Below are 14,490 nucleotides of genomic sequence, written 5' to 3' on the forward strand. Positions count from 1 at the left end.
GAACGCGTTGCCCGCCATATCCCCTTTGTAATAAACTTTCTGGTGAGAAATGGAATGAACACTCGTTGTGCTGAAACCACACAAACATTGCGAAAGGTCATTCTAATAATTGGATTAAGGTTTGAAATTTAGATTGTGTTTTATTTTGCAGAGATTATTTCAACTACTCTGTTTACAGAGAAAAAGTGCTATGCCCTCTTTTTGCTGTTATTAAATCAGAGGGTCTAGATTCGAGTTCCCGAGTATTCAAATACGTTATTTGCCTCGTGTTTTGCGTCAGTCACTGGACTTCATGTCCACTTATTTCTAACAGATTTCACGACGACAAAGCAAATAAATTAACACTGAAGACGGACAGAATGTACAGCAAGCATAGGAGGTAAGAAACGTTTGATACTTTAATCGGAAAGTCTAAATGACCACTTGCGAGAGAAATGTTGCATGGAATTCTAAATGTTAAAGGAAAAGCTATCCCTGTAACAAGCCGTGAAGGCGCATAGGGTTGCGAGAAGTTGAGGCTCTCATATCTTCTAGACAGTTGGCTCAAAGATGGCGGTAATGTTGTCAGTCTTACGCGCCGGCCGCCTTTACCCCCCAGGAAAATTCCTGGTGCTCATTTCTTCTAGAGGCTGAGTCAACCGCAGGGATATATTGCGGCTGGAAGGATTAGGTAAATTGAAAAAATCCACCTCATCGGGACTTGAACCCGCCACCTTCCGGCTTGTAGCAGAGTCCCTTAACTAACTACGTTACCGCGTATCCCCTGTATCTAAATGGTTGTTGGAGAAGGAAGGTGAATATGTTAGGTCTCTATTCAACTGGCTTACAATGCAGTCGTGTGAGAGTTTGCGCTGTTTGAATCCTGTTGTGTATCATGACTGGTTGTACAAGTATCTGGCCGTGAACACAACAATAAAAATGAATCACTAGGATTGCTATATGGTTGATACATGTTTCGATCCGCATTTGGGACTACTTTCATGCAGACTCATCAAATACATCTCTTGTTATTGAACTGTCAAAATATGAATCCATATTAGTGGGACTCATCACAATACACGTAACCGCCACGAAGTTGCAAGAATTTTTCTAATTTTAAAATTTTCCAAAATTTAAAATTATTTAAAATTCTCTTGTCTTTGAACGTAAAATTCGATATTGTTTTCTGTTTCTGTCTCGCATTTTAGGTTCTTTCCCCGGGGATCTCTCTTATACTACACGTTACAGAAGCTATTCGCGATAATGCTACTGTTCGTAGTTTTTTCTCACTTCTCTCCTTGCAATGTCGTCGCGATTTTCTTTTCTTCCTTAGAGCGTACTACAGTTAAGAAGTGCCTATAATTTTCTTTCGTGCATATTTTTATAAAATTTATGTGAACACACACAAAATAAGCTGAAAATAATTTTAAGTACAATTTACAAACATTAAAGAGATTTATGATTTTTATCAAATAACAATATATAGGTGTGTATATATATATATATAATCGCCCGATTTGAGGAAAATGGTGAAATTGATAGCAGTGTCGTGTAAATGGGGAAAATAAATGTTCGGTAGGGAATAAAATAAAATTCGTCAAATAAAAAATTAAGTCGAAATAGTAAGTAATTCGGTAACTTAAATATTCAGATGGATGGGCAATGACCCCATTATCTACGTGCAAAGAAAGTAAAACGGTACAATGTCATGAAATATTCGCCCACTTTTTAAGTAAGCTACGAACATATGTTGCATGATTGACCGGTTGCAGTAAAAACGGAGCTGAATGAAACAAAGCATAAGAATTCCAGCAGTGGATCTGTTGTAGCAGAGGGAAGTTTCTTCTTCTTCTTCCGCTTCGATTAATAGGCTCTCTCCTCTGTTCCAATTCAGAATTAATTCTGAAATTTTGAATCTTGTAGACAGTCGATTGGACTCCTTGGACGGGGGATCAACCCGACGCCCGACAAACACAGAAGCAAAGAGTAGACAGACATCAATACCTAGATTGGGATTCAAACCCATGACACCAGTGCTTTGAACAGTCGAAGACATTTCGACCTTAGACCGCTCGGCCACTCTGATCGTCGTGTAGGGTTTCAGTAGTTTAAATTAATATCAAATTGGTATAGAGTAACCTATCTACTTTCGTCACTTATTTTATTTCGTTACACAACACGGTAAATTCGTCACGAAATTATATACGTATTCCACGGTTAGTTTCAACTGGTCTACGTAGACGACCATAAAATTTCCATTATGGAGTCATCTAAGCAGAACTGTCAAAAGTCTCTGTGGAGCTCATGTCCAATTTCGTTGCGTATTTTGTGGCGTACAATGGCACAAATTATGTCACAAAATCGGACAGGTTACCGTAATAGACGCATATATATCTAAAAATTGAAATATAATATTAATTAAAGGATTTCGAAGTAAAACTCTAAACATTATACCTATCGCGGTTGGAGAATGAACACTGCATTTGTTCTTCAACAATGAATTATGGGAACCATTGCAACCTTCTTTCATTTTTCCCTTGGCACTACAACCCCAGTGGGCCTAGGCCTACCTCCATGAACTTATCCGTTCACTTTGGTTTTTCTAGATCTTACACATTCGGTAGGACTCCTCGGGCGAGTGATCAGCTCGTCGCAAGGCCTCTGCCTGTAGACAAACACAGAAAAACGCACACACACAGATTAACATCCATGCCTTTTGTGGGATTCGAACCAACGATCCCGGTTTCCGAGCGAGCGAAGATAGTACATGCCTTAAACCGCTCGGCTACCGTGACCGGCAAAATAAATTTTAAATAAATGTAAAATTACATTTTCTCGCCTTCCTTGGAACTCATTATTAGAATTCCATTGTCACATTTCGCATTCTATTGTAAAGTTTTCAAACATAAGAACTCCGAAACATTTCGCAATGCAACTAATTAGTTCACATTACAGTGCAACTGAATCGCATCACAGATGCCAAGGGGAGGAATTACAAAGTTCAGCCGAAACTCACCATTTCCTCGTCTTTGCATAATCTATCGTCTCGGAGACTAGCAGAAGTACTAAGTATCTCAGTACTAAGGAAATTTGTGCATCGAATTTTAAATTTATTTTCAAATGTTTCTACAAATATGTCAATATACTTCACGCTATTTTCTAATACACAGTTCAATACCGAATCGACAAAGGGCTGAGGAACATTTATTATGTTTTATATTGCGTGAAAATATATTTCCACACTGAAACGCTTTCATCGAAAATTCAAAATATTGTTCAGATTTATCACGGTGTTCGAGCAGATTATTCTGAACTGGCATTGTTTTGTGTAATAAATCTCCGAAGTAAATTAAAACTGAATAACACATAAAAACATTGTGGGTGAGAACCAACATGCAACAATAAGCAGACAGGCGGATGGATACACCAACAGTAGAGTTACTGATGTTTAACTGTAAAGACGTGACCATGAATGCATTTGCCACTCCATTTTCAGAGTGATAAATAATGTTCTCATGATGTATTTTAGTCCCCTTATATAATGTTTCAAGTTCATACACTATTTGTTTCGTATACCTACCAAATTAAACTTCTCTCACACAAGAACATCATACATAACTCTTTAGAGCTTTGAAGTATCCTTTCTGCTCGACCCGACCACATAATTTCTCTTTGCTCAACTTTCAGACCATAAACTATAATAATCCACTTCACACCTTTTACATAATTGCAGTAGGCTTATTTATTGCAACGCTATTAGTCTCTGTGGGCTTATATGGTCGGATTACGACTGAAACTGCAGCAGTAGCAGCAGTGACGTCATCTTCCCTGGTGGCCAAAAGGGAGAGAGAGAGAGAGAGAACATAGCGGACGAGTTCTTAAGGCTAAGAGCGTAATTTATCCTTTTTGAAGATAAAGCTAATTTACAAGATTAAAATGTCTGCACGTCACATACGGTCGTATCTTTTATAGGCCAAGAGGACACTGAATATCGTGGAGTACTGGTTAGTATTACGTTTCATATTTTGCAGGTCCCGTGATCAAACCTCAGTACGACATCCTGCTACATTAATTTTCAGTCTCGCCAGGAAAATTCTGTAATGCAATCAGCACATAAGCCATTACTGTTTCATTTCCTATTTGTCATTCACAATTATTCTATCATTTTGGTATATGTCTTTATATGTATGCCAATAAGAAACAATTTCCCTTCTGTTAAGGGGCGGAGGGCATGCGGTAGCGTAGTTGGTTGAGGCAATATGCTACAAGCCGGAAGGTCGCGGGTTCGATTCCCGATCAGGTCACTGGATTTTTCAGTTGATCTAATCCTTCCAGCTAAACTGCGGCTCTAGGGTCGGCTCAACTTCTAACAGAAATGAGTACCAGGAATCTTCCTGGGGATAAAGGACCGCCAGCGCCTAAGGCTGACGAATTCATTGCCATCTGTGAGCCGACTGTCTAGAAAAATCTGGGAGCCTCGACGTCTCATAACCCTACGGGCCTCCACGGCACGTTACAGGGATAACTTTACCTTTTTACGTGTTAAGCGGCGAGTCCGAAACAATAGAAATTCTTTATTAAGTTAAACAGTTCCGTCCAGTGTGACTGATGAAGATTTTTCTTATTTCAATTCTTCATACCCTTCTATGTTTCGGGCTTTAGAGACCATCATCAGAGGGACATCAGTACAGTTGGAAGTTGTAAGGGCATGAAGAATTGAAATAGGAAAAATCTTCATCAGTCATACTGGACGGAACTGTTTAACTTTATAATATTTTTAGTGTGACGGACCAGAATGAAACAATTCAAATTAATAGAAATTGCTTTGAGCATGGGACCCTTTAAGAGCCAAATCCATTATGCACTTTTTGTGCACAAAAATATGTAGCAAATACGGACTAGTCATATGCACATAACCGCTGAACATTGATTGAAATTGATATGATTGACAGGTCCGTCCCTTTACAGAGTCTCACTGAATTTCTGGTCGACTGGTTAATACACCTGCTTTATTTAGGGAGATTCTGAATTCCAGTCTCAGGCCGGACACTAATTGTTCTCATTGGAAGTTTCTCTGGTCCCTTCAGGTAAATGTCGGTACAGTAACCCAATTATGTTATTGCTGTTTCCTTCCTAATACTTGCCAATCACCTATACATTAATCATCTTATCGTTCGACTCTATACAGTGTCATTAAAAAACGGCAAATAAATAAATACTAGTAAATTTACAAATAGCAGAACTATTCTTTGCAGAAATGGCCTCTCAGCACAGATGAAGATAACACGGAGAGAAATTTTTCACATTGATATTAATTCGATTATTTCTGAAAATTCATATTTTTCAGGACGACGTCTCGTATGCTTCTCTCAATTTCAAATTTTTTTCGACAAAAGAGGCTTGTCATATGAACGCGAAAGCCGAACGTCAGGTAAAGTTTATATGCTCGATGTTCTTTCCCATTTACGAGGGAGAAATTCTCTTTTAAGGAGACCTCTCAACATGGACCCATATAACCGGAAGTGAAGTTACCTCATATAAAATTGTATGGTCAACAAAGATTCCTTCAAGTGAATGTACACATTTCTTATTCCTATGAGTGAATGTAAAATACTAGGTTGACTATTTCGAAGTTTGGAGAGGAAGAGAGAGCCATACGAGATATGTAGCGGGGGCGATGTTTCACCTGTCTTAAGCAATTTTTCACTGCAGTAAGGGAGTGATATTTATATCACTGGGAGAAAGTGTATCATAGCAAAAGAAGCTTTAATAAAAGAGGTCGTTTAAATATGAAAGTGGCAAGGCTAGTTTATCTTTATTAGTTGAAAACTCTCGGGATGGAACCATAATTTCCTATTGCAGAATGCAATGTATGTATTCTCTGCGTGTCTATGGCTGCAACAGCGTAGGTTACCAGGGCACAGTGTTGGCGAAAGGCATTATTTGTAAGTATCAGTTCCACGAGAGAACTGTCGGCAGTTCTTGTCATCATATCTGACCCTATGTATTTATTATCTAAAAATTATTGAAAAAAGTTGTATTAAATTTAGTGTTTGAGGTCTATAGTGATTAGTATGACCCCTATCGTTCGGATTTAAGCCTGATTTTACATTAGCTGAAATTGAGTTTAACCTATTCCCACATCCAACTCCCGAAAAGAAATATTGAACGAGCATATAATTTACAATCTGTACAGAATGCAACCTCGTCAAAATCCGTAACTTTTATTTTAAAACTTTTTTTTCGGAAGAATAATTAACGAAGTAAAAATAAATATAATTCCTTGATTATACTTGTAAGGTGTTTATGAATTTATTTGTGAACAAAGTGCTGAGGGGAGTACCTGGAGCGAAGAGGGTCAAAATACGAATAACAGACGACCGGAGAAAACTGCGTTACTCGTATGAGGAATTTCGTAGCTTCTACTCTTCGCCAAATATGATTAGATTGATGGAGCCATGATTATGAGATATGCAGGGCACGTAGTAAGCCTGGGGGACAAGATGGGTGAATATAGGGTTTCGGAGAGAAAGTCAGGGGAAAAGAAACCACTGGTAAGACGTAGACGTAGGTAGAATAATATTAAAATGGATGTCAGAGAAATAGTTTGGGGTGTATGGACTGGTAAATGTAACTCAGGACCAGTGGCGGACTCTTTTGAAGACGGCAATGAATTTTCAGGTTCCATGAAATGCTAAAAACTTTTGGACTAGCTGAGCGACTGGTGGCTTTTCAGGGAAGACTCAACTCCATGATGTCACTCTGGTGAACTGGCTACGTCTATGCAGCTTTGTGGCCTCCGCGACAAACACTTTTTAAGTGCAATAAAGGAAAAACAACGTAAACGAGCTGTGACGAGCAGGAAAGAAAAGTAGGTCAACGTTTCTGCTGCCTGACGGGTTCTCAGCCCTGCGGTCCGGGTTAAATCGCAAATAAGTTCTCGTGGAATTTTTGGCGGACGGTAACGCTGAGGAAAGCTTCCTCCTAATACTTCCGTTTCCCCTGCCGATTCCCATTCAACCAAGTGTTTCATTTCTCTCATCTTTTACTAGGGGCTTTTACAATTTTCTCCTGTAAAGTAAGCACCAAGGGATGGCCGCGCCATAGCTCAAGCGGTTAGTCGCTGACTTCCCACCGCGGCGGCCCGGGTTCGATCCCAGGTCTGGTCAAGTGGGATTTGTGGTGGACAAAGTGGCGCTGGGGCAGGTTTTCTCCGAGTACTTCGGTTTCCCCTGCCAATCTTCATTCCACCAATTGCTCCACAATCACCCTCACCTATCATCTGGGCCTGGTACAATAGGCCAGAAGTGGCCGCAGTACAAGGGACTTAGTCCCACCGCACTAGCAATAAAAAAATTAAGCACCACGGGATTTAATCTCATCCCAGTACAATAATAAAAAAAGATTTTCGCTTCTTCATTCTTCTGTATTTGCTTGCGCTAAAACACATTATCTTCTGTGGTTAGGCGAATGTGTACTTTTAAATAAAATAATTAACAGAACGAGGAACGAATTATAGATTACAAGTGCAGCAGTTTAGCGATTGGTGCAACGATAAGTATTTGGCTAATTTAAAATCCGCACAATCTGAAATTATGCAATTTGTCGTTGACGTACGTGCGACACGAAATTAAATTTGGAATTCCGTTGTTGTTTGTGAATACAAATGAGCTGACCACATTTTATTATGTATGAAAGTGTACCGTTTTGTTATTCTATTCACAAATCTCATTTCTGGGAATAATTTGGTAGAAACTATATTTTAGTTCTTTTCGTGACTCACTGTTTCAGTAAATCTAATTGGCAATTCACTACATACCCTACTTTATTGTATCCGTCTTTCACAACAGCGAAGTACGAGTTGCTAACAAAGGAGAGAGGGTGAATACTAAAAACAATTCTACTCGTGTTTTGTATTGTATAATAATGAAACCATTCAGTTCTTTCATTTTTTAGTTTAATGAAACAGTTTCCTGCCATCCAGTAAGTACGTTACAAAACCCGATATCTGATGTATATTTCATTACAAATATTCATTATTAGTTGTACACAAAATCATTTCATGGTCTTAATAGAACTGCAAGGTCTGACGAATATTAGCACTGGTTTCTAACCCTCCATTTATTGTCAAAATTTAGTACTATTCGGATTCTAATAATCAACAGTGAAGTATATACATTTTTGTTTTTGAGTGAATGGTCGCCTCTGTGGGCTAGTGGTCAGAGTTCCTGCATGCACATCCAGAGGTCCCGGGTTCGACTCCCGGCGCTACAAGATTTTCTGAGAAGTGGTGGGTCAGGAACGAGGTCCACTCAGCCTCGTGAGGATAATTGAGGAGCTCTTTCAAGGAAGTAGCGGCTCCGGTCTAGAAAACCGAAATTAACAAGCATGGGGATTCGTTACGCTGACCACGCGACACATTCTATCCGCTCGGTCGGTATAGTTCGCTTGCGGACTAATACCACGGAGTTTTGTTTAGAGTGAACACTGAACAAATTTCGAAGAAGTTTTGCAACAGAGGTTCGGAGAATTTAATTTGGCCGATGAAAGTATTAGTATTAATATATGGAAAAGTATGTTAAAGACACATTAACTTCTTATGCAGTTTTAGTTCTATGACTGGAAGATTGTCTCTGAGATTGTGGGCTCGATTTATATGGCTGGGGATAAGGAAGGGTGATGGTCTCTTGTGAATATTCTAATGAACACTCAGTTCCGAAACGCCAGAGAAGTGTTCCACTAGCTAAACGACTATCATCTCCCCAAGGAAATCTCTACTGCTTCGAGTTAGTTTGTTTGCTATTCAACGGCGCTGTCGCTATTGAAGCTATGTAGGGTCGAAGATAGGATAATTATAAATATGAAATAGTTAGTGGAATGAGAATTAGTAGAGGAACCTGAAATACTCGGAGAAAACCCTGCCTCAGTGTCACATGTCCTGGCGTGAGATGGAACTTCGGACTCGGTTGATTAGTTACATTGGCACAACCTCTTTGCCAAAAACTGCTTGAAAAAGCTGTATATATTAGTACAGTTTTGTTAATATTACGCTATTTAACCGCGGGCCACATGCTAATAACTCATCGCTGTCTTATAGGTAGTTAAGGGCATACAGCCTTTCCGGGACAGCAGGTCCTACAATCTCAGTAATGCATCTGGCAATGCCGGGCAAGCATTATTTTTGCCAGTTGACGACGTGTGAGAAGGAAACTATGATTTACGCCCGACGTACAGTCGGAACCAAACCTGGGCAGCTAAAAGTTCCGATGAGGCTTTCAGCCATAAGGAAGGTAACCCATCTAAGGAAAGGAACTCTGAAGGATATCCACAAGACAGGACCTTGCAGAGATAGCTGTGACAATTATCTGAAGGGGTGAAACTGTAACAGAGACACCCTCGTGGGCTGGCTATGAGCTGGAAACCCGTCAGAAATCATCGACATGCGAGTAGAATGGATGGGAGGAACTGTTTCAGGCAGGAACCGGAACAGTGCAGGGGCTCAGTTGTTCTGTGGTCTTGTAGTAGTTCCTGGCTACAGAACCAATGGTCCGGGTTCGATTCCCGACGCTACCAGATTCTTTTCTGAGAAGTAGTGGGTCTGGAACGAGTCCACTCAGCCTCGTGAAGATAATTGAGGAGCTATTTCAAGGAAATAACGGCTTTTGTCTAGAAAACAGAAATTAACGGCCGTGGGGGATTCGTTGCGCTGACCACGTGACACCCTCTATCCGCTAAAGTTGGCACTAATTGCGACGAAAAGCGGCGGTCGCTCGGTCGGTATAGTTCGCTTGCGGACTAAAACCACGGAGTTTGTTTTGTTGTTTGTTTGATGACGAAGCTAACTACATCGGAAGCTCCAGTTGTATCTTGTGTCTTCTGCTAGTTTACATAATTCAAAGAGACTGTACACAGTAAACTGAGTTATGATTTTATCAGTTAAGAGACGGCATGGAGAGGGAAGGAAACGGCCAATAATTAATTTGGTGTGCACTACTGTATCACACCAAGGAAAACTGAAGATACATATGCCACCTTCAGACCAACCATATACCTGCATGACGCTCAAAATGTCTTCCCTAAACATTCAAGAAAGGCATTCTCTTCCCCCGTTTTAACTTCCAAAGAAAAAAGTGTATGTTTAGATTGGTTGCAGTATCCTTCATCATATTCGAGCTTAAAAACTGGAAAATTATCATTATTCCATGAAAAAATTAGGAAAATAATATGTTTTGAAGTAATTTATCGTTAAATATGTATATTCCAAAATATTTTATAAACGACCATATGTGTCAGTTCAGTGTGCAAACCTGAAGTTATTGTCAAAACTACAAGTGCATCAGACTGGCGATATTTCTCAGTATTTCACAATTAATCATCAGTACATATAAGTGACGTCATGTTCTACATGCACGCTACCATTACACGGACCATACAATGTTAAATTGATCTTGTCATGCAAAAACCCTCATATGCTCTGCCATTTCGGAAGTTTGATAACATCCTGCGGCGGATGGCCCTCCTTCCTCGTGTAATTACACGCTGAAACATGTCCACATGAAACAACACCATTTCGACAGGTTGTAATTTATTATACTATGATCTCCTTATATTTTAAAATATTTGTCGCTCATTCGGAACAGTAGCTTTGTTTGAATCGTAGGAATGCAAAGAGAAACCTGCATTAAGTGCGCTGCTTCCAGTTAGACATACAATAAGACAACCGTCACACATTTACCTTCCGTCCATCTTTATTTAGAGCTACTTTCATCCTTCCAGCCACCCCTGTTTTCTTTCCCTCGTTTTATTTTTGTTATCCACTTCATATCTTCCAGACTTTGTTTTCTATGTATTTCTGCATATGCTACTTCATTTCCTTCTCTTTCTACTTCTTTTTTCCTCTCTTTCCCACAATTTCAGTCTTTCTTTTCTTTTCAATAGTTTTTCTCTTCTCTTATCTTCCTTTCTTCCATCCCATATTTTCCTGTTTCTTTCCTTTTCTGTCTTTCCTTCTTCTATTTTTATTCTTCCTAGTCTATTTGTCGTTTTCCATTCGCATTTATTTCTCCCTTTAGTGGAACCTTTTATTGTTTATTTATTATCTTCTTTGTGTCACTTACATTTTCACATCTCGCTTCCTTGTATTCCTTCCTTTTCTACTTTCCTTCTTCGAATCCCATTCTTACTATTTTTCTTTTGTTTTCCACTTTGTATTCTTTATTCTCTCGTCTCCTCTCTTTTTCGTCTTCTATTTATGTCAGATTTTTCTTTTTATTTTGTTCTTGACAAAACCTTTGGATTGCAGCACACGCAATTAAACAGGGCATGAAATTGTCCTCCAGTAAGGGCACGACAGGGGAGAAATGATTTTACGCGCTAAACAGTTATCTCGAGTTTCCATATTCACTGACAAACATTGCCTAGCAAACACGTGCGAATGATAATTCGCGAAGAGAACGAGTACAGCCAACACTGCCAAAAGTTTGCTTAGTGCATATTTGCGAGCCTTGGTAGTTGAGCCAAGCTCAAGCAGTGTGACCCCAAGAAATACAACTCTAAGTGCACCATTTTTATTTATGTATTCATTATTGAAAAGAGATAGTAAAAAGGAAGAGGAAACTTCGATATTGGATATCGCACTTTATAAAGTGGAGACACGCTGTTCACTTGCTAACTGACTGAACACTAGGAAACACTGTGTTCTTCCAAGAATATGTTCAAGGTGTCCTCAAGAGTCGGAAGTGTTCATTTCACTTGACGGTCTCCAAATAGCAAACAAAGAAACAAACTGTAGGCCGTTAGTATTACTCCAAGAAAGACTGGCGAAGCGCTCCAGAAGGCGTCTGCACTGACTAGAAGCGCGAACCGCGGAGAAAGCGAATCTCTTTGAAGTGCCGAATTAGTTCTGAAAATGTTTGTTCATGCGCGGTGCGGCTTGCTTGAGTGCATTTATGTGGCTCAGTGACCGGTTTTTCGTTCTCAGGCATTTGCTAACTTTTGGAAATATTTTTAAGGCTCAGTGGCTACCCAGCTTTGAAGAACATTTCGCTGGATGGACTTGCAAAATCAGCTAATCCTTTCTAGTGTATCCGATTACACAGTTCAGCTTAAAATATTGATGCTTAAGGAAGCTAAGCTTGTGTAGGCTATAAATATAGTAACGTGGAAGGCGAAAGTGTTGCTAGGCAACGGCTTCGTAAACAAACATCAACAATAGGGAAACTATGATTTCTATGCAGTCAGTGAAGAAAATCACTGAGATATAAGAAATCCGTTGCTAGGAAACGCAGTGGTAAACATGCATAAAAAACAATGGGAGACTATGTAAGATTTGAGGCTTTCACGGCGGTGACTATGAAGAAAGCAGTCTTCTGGGATTTGGCACCGTGTATAAGTGGTGTTAACCGACGTTTCGGAGGAACGTATCGCCTCCATCTTCATGGGAGACGGTGTTTCCGTGGGGATCGTGCAGAGGATTTATCTTAAAAACAAACAGTGCTACGGTGCAGTTCTGAGTTCTTGGCGGAAAATAGCCCGGGAAACTCGCAGTACACTTAGAGTGTGTTTAGAAGATTTCACTCATGTGGAATACTTGGAATGCGTGATTCAGTGAGATTGCTGCAGTTTCTGCGGTTTGGTTGTGTTACGAGGAGAGGACCAGTGCACGTAAATCAGCGATAGCGCTCTATATAAATGTGTTTAAGAGAACTTGTAACCAAGGTGTTAATAAATTCAATCATCCAAACTAGAATCCGTCATTTTCGTCGCGCGTACAACCATACACGTGAGAATATGCAGCAGTAAACTAAAGTAAAAAAAAAAGTAAAGATATCCCTGTAACAGGCCGTGAAGGCCCATAGGGTTGTGAGACGTTGATGGTCCCACACTATCTAGACAATCGGCTCAAAGATGGCGATAAGGTTGTCAGCCCTACGCGCCGGCCGCGCTTCAGTCCCCAGGAAAATTATGTATCTAAGAAACATTTTAATACTGTCCACCCACCTACGTCTTGGCCTTCCCGGTGGTCTTCTTCCTTCCGGCTTTCTCACTAATATCTTATATGTATTCCTCCTCTCCCGCATTCGTGCTACATTCCCTGCCCATCTACTCCTCCTTGATTTGATCACTCTAATTACACTTGGAGAAGAGTACAAGTTATGAGGATCCTCATTATGCAGTTTTATCCAATCTTCTGTCACTTGATCTCTCTTCGGTCAAAATATTCCGAAAACTCTGTAATGAAATACCCTCAGTCTATATTCCTGCCTTAATGTCAGAGACCAAGTTTCACACCAATACAGAACCAAAGGCAAGATTATATTTCTGTATATCCTAATTTGTATGATTTTAGACAGCAGACAAGAAGACAAGTGTTCTGGACTGAATGGTAGCAAGCGTTACTCGAGTTCAATCGCCTCTTAATTTCCTCCTGAATCTGGTTTCGATCTGTTATCGTTTTTCACAAATACCCGAACTGTGCCACATTTTCAAAACATTTGTTTCCTATATATATGAGACAAACTCCGTCTTAAGTGCAACAATTCAATTGTAGTTCTTTCTTCTTCCTTTCCTCCACACTACATGTTTCGGCCCTAAATGGCCATCATCAGGTGTGTATTCTTACGTAGCTGCTACACTGCCCGTAGTTTAAAATTTAAAATCACCAGTCTTTCCAATTGTATGTATGTATAAAATCTTTGTTAACCTACACGCGTCAATTTGATTTCTAAAATTAGCACTTTTTTAAAACTTCAATTCAAAGTAAAATGTCTCTAAATTTTCTGTTCTTTTTCTTTTTCCAAATTTTTAAAAATTAAAATTTTAGAAATCAAATTGACGCGCGTAGGTTAACAAAGATTTTATACATACATACAATTGGAAAGACTGGTGATTTTAAATTTTAAACTACGGGCAGTGTAGCAGCTACGTAAGAATACACACCTGATGATGGCCATTTAGGGCCGAAACATGTAGTGTGGAGGAAGGGAAGAAGAAAGAAGTACAATTAAATTGTTGCACTTAAGACGGAGTTTGTCTCATATATATTGTGTGAGTGTAACAGGATGCTTAAATATAATATTTGTTTCCTGTCTTTATATCATGATTTTGCCCTGCATTTTGGTGACGAGATAGCAACGTATACTTAGTTTTCTTTGTGTTTACTTCTAGACCACCTCCTTACTGGCATCAGTTAAAGTTCTTGTGTTTCTCTTTATGGTATCTACATTATCACCCAGTAGATTCACATCTTCAGCTCTGACCAACAGCTGATGTGTCCCATTTAATTTCAGTCCCACGTGGTTTTCCTGGACCTTCCTAATGGCATATTCTAAAGAAAAGTTGAAAAGGGGGGGCAATAAAGCATCTCCTTGTATTAGACCATTCTGGGTAGGGAAATTATCAGACAAATATTTGCCACACATTTCGTTTAAACACATTTCAATCAGCCTAACTTGTTTACTGGGTATCCCAAACTCTATCAGAATATTGTACAATACTTCCCTCCTAACTGAA

General features: G+C 39.5%; 1 protein-coding gene across 3 annotated transcripts in view; it reads right to left on the reverse strand.

Annotated features, from left to right (window-relative positions):
* Window positions 1-14,490, reverse strand: part of LOC111866636 — a 350,737-nt gene that overhangs the window by 2,579 nt on the left and 333,668 nt on the right. The gene's annotated exons all lie outside the window — the stretch shown is intronic.

Source organism: Cryptotermes secundus, unplaced genomic scaffold (assembly GCF_002891405.2).
Source record: "Cryptotermes secundus unplaced genomic scaffold, Csec_1.0 scaffold967, whole genome shotgun sequence".
Lineage (NCBI taxonomy): Eukaryota > Metazoa > Arthropoda > Insecta > Blattodea > Kalotermitidae > Cryptotermes > Cryptotermes secundus.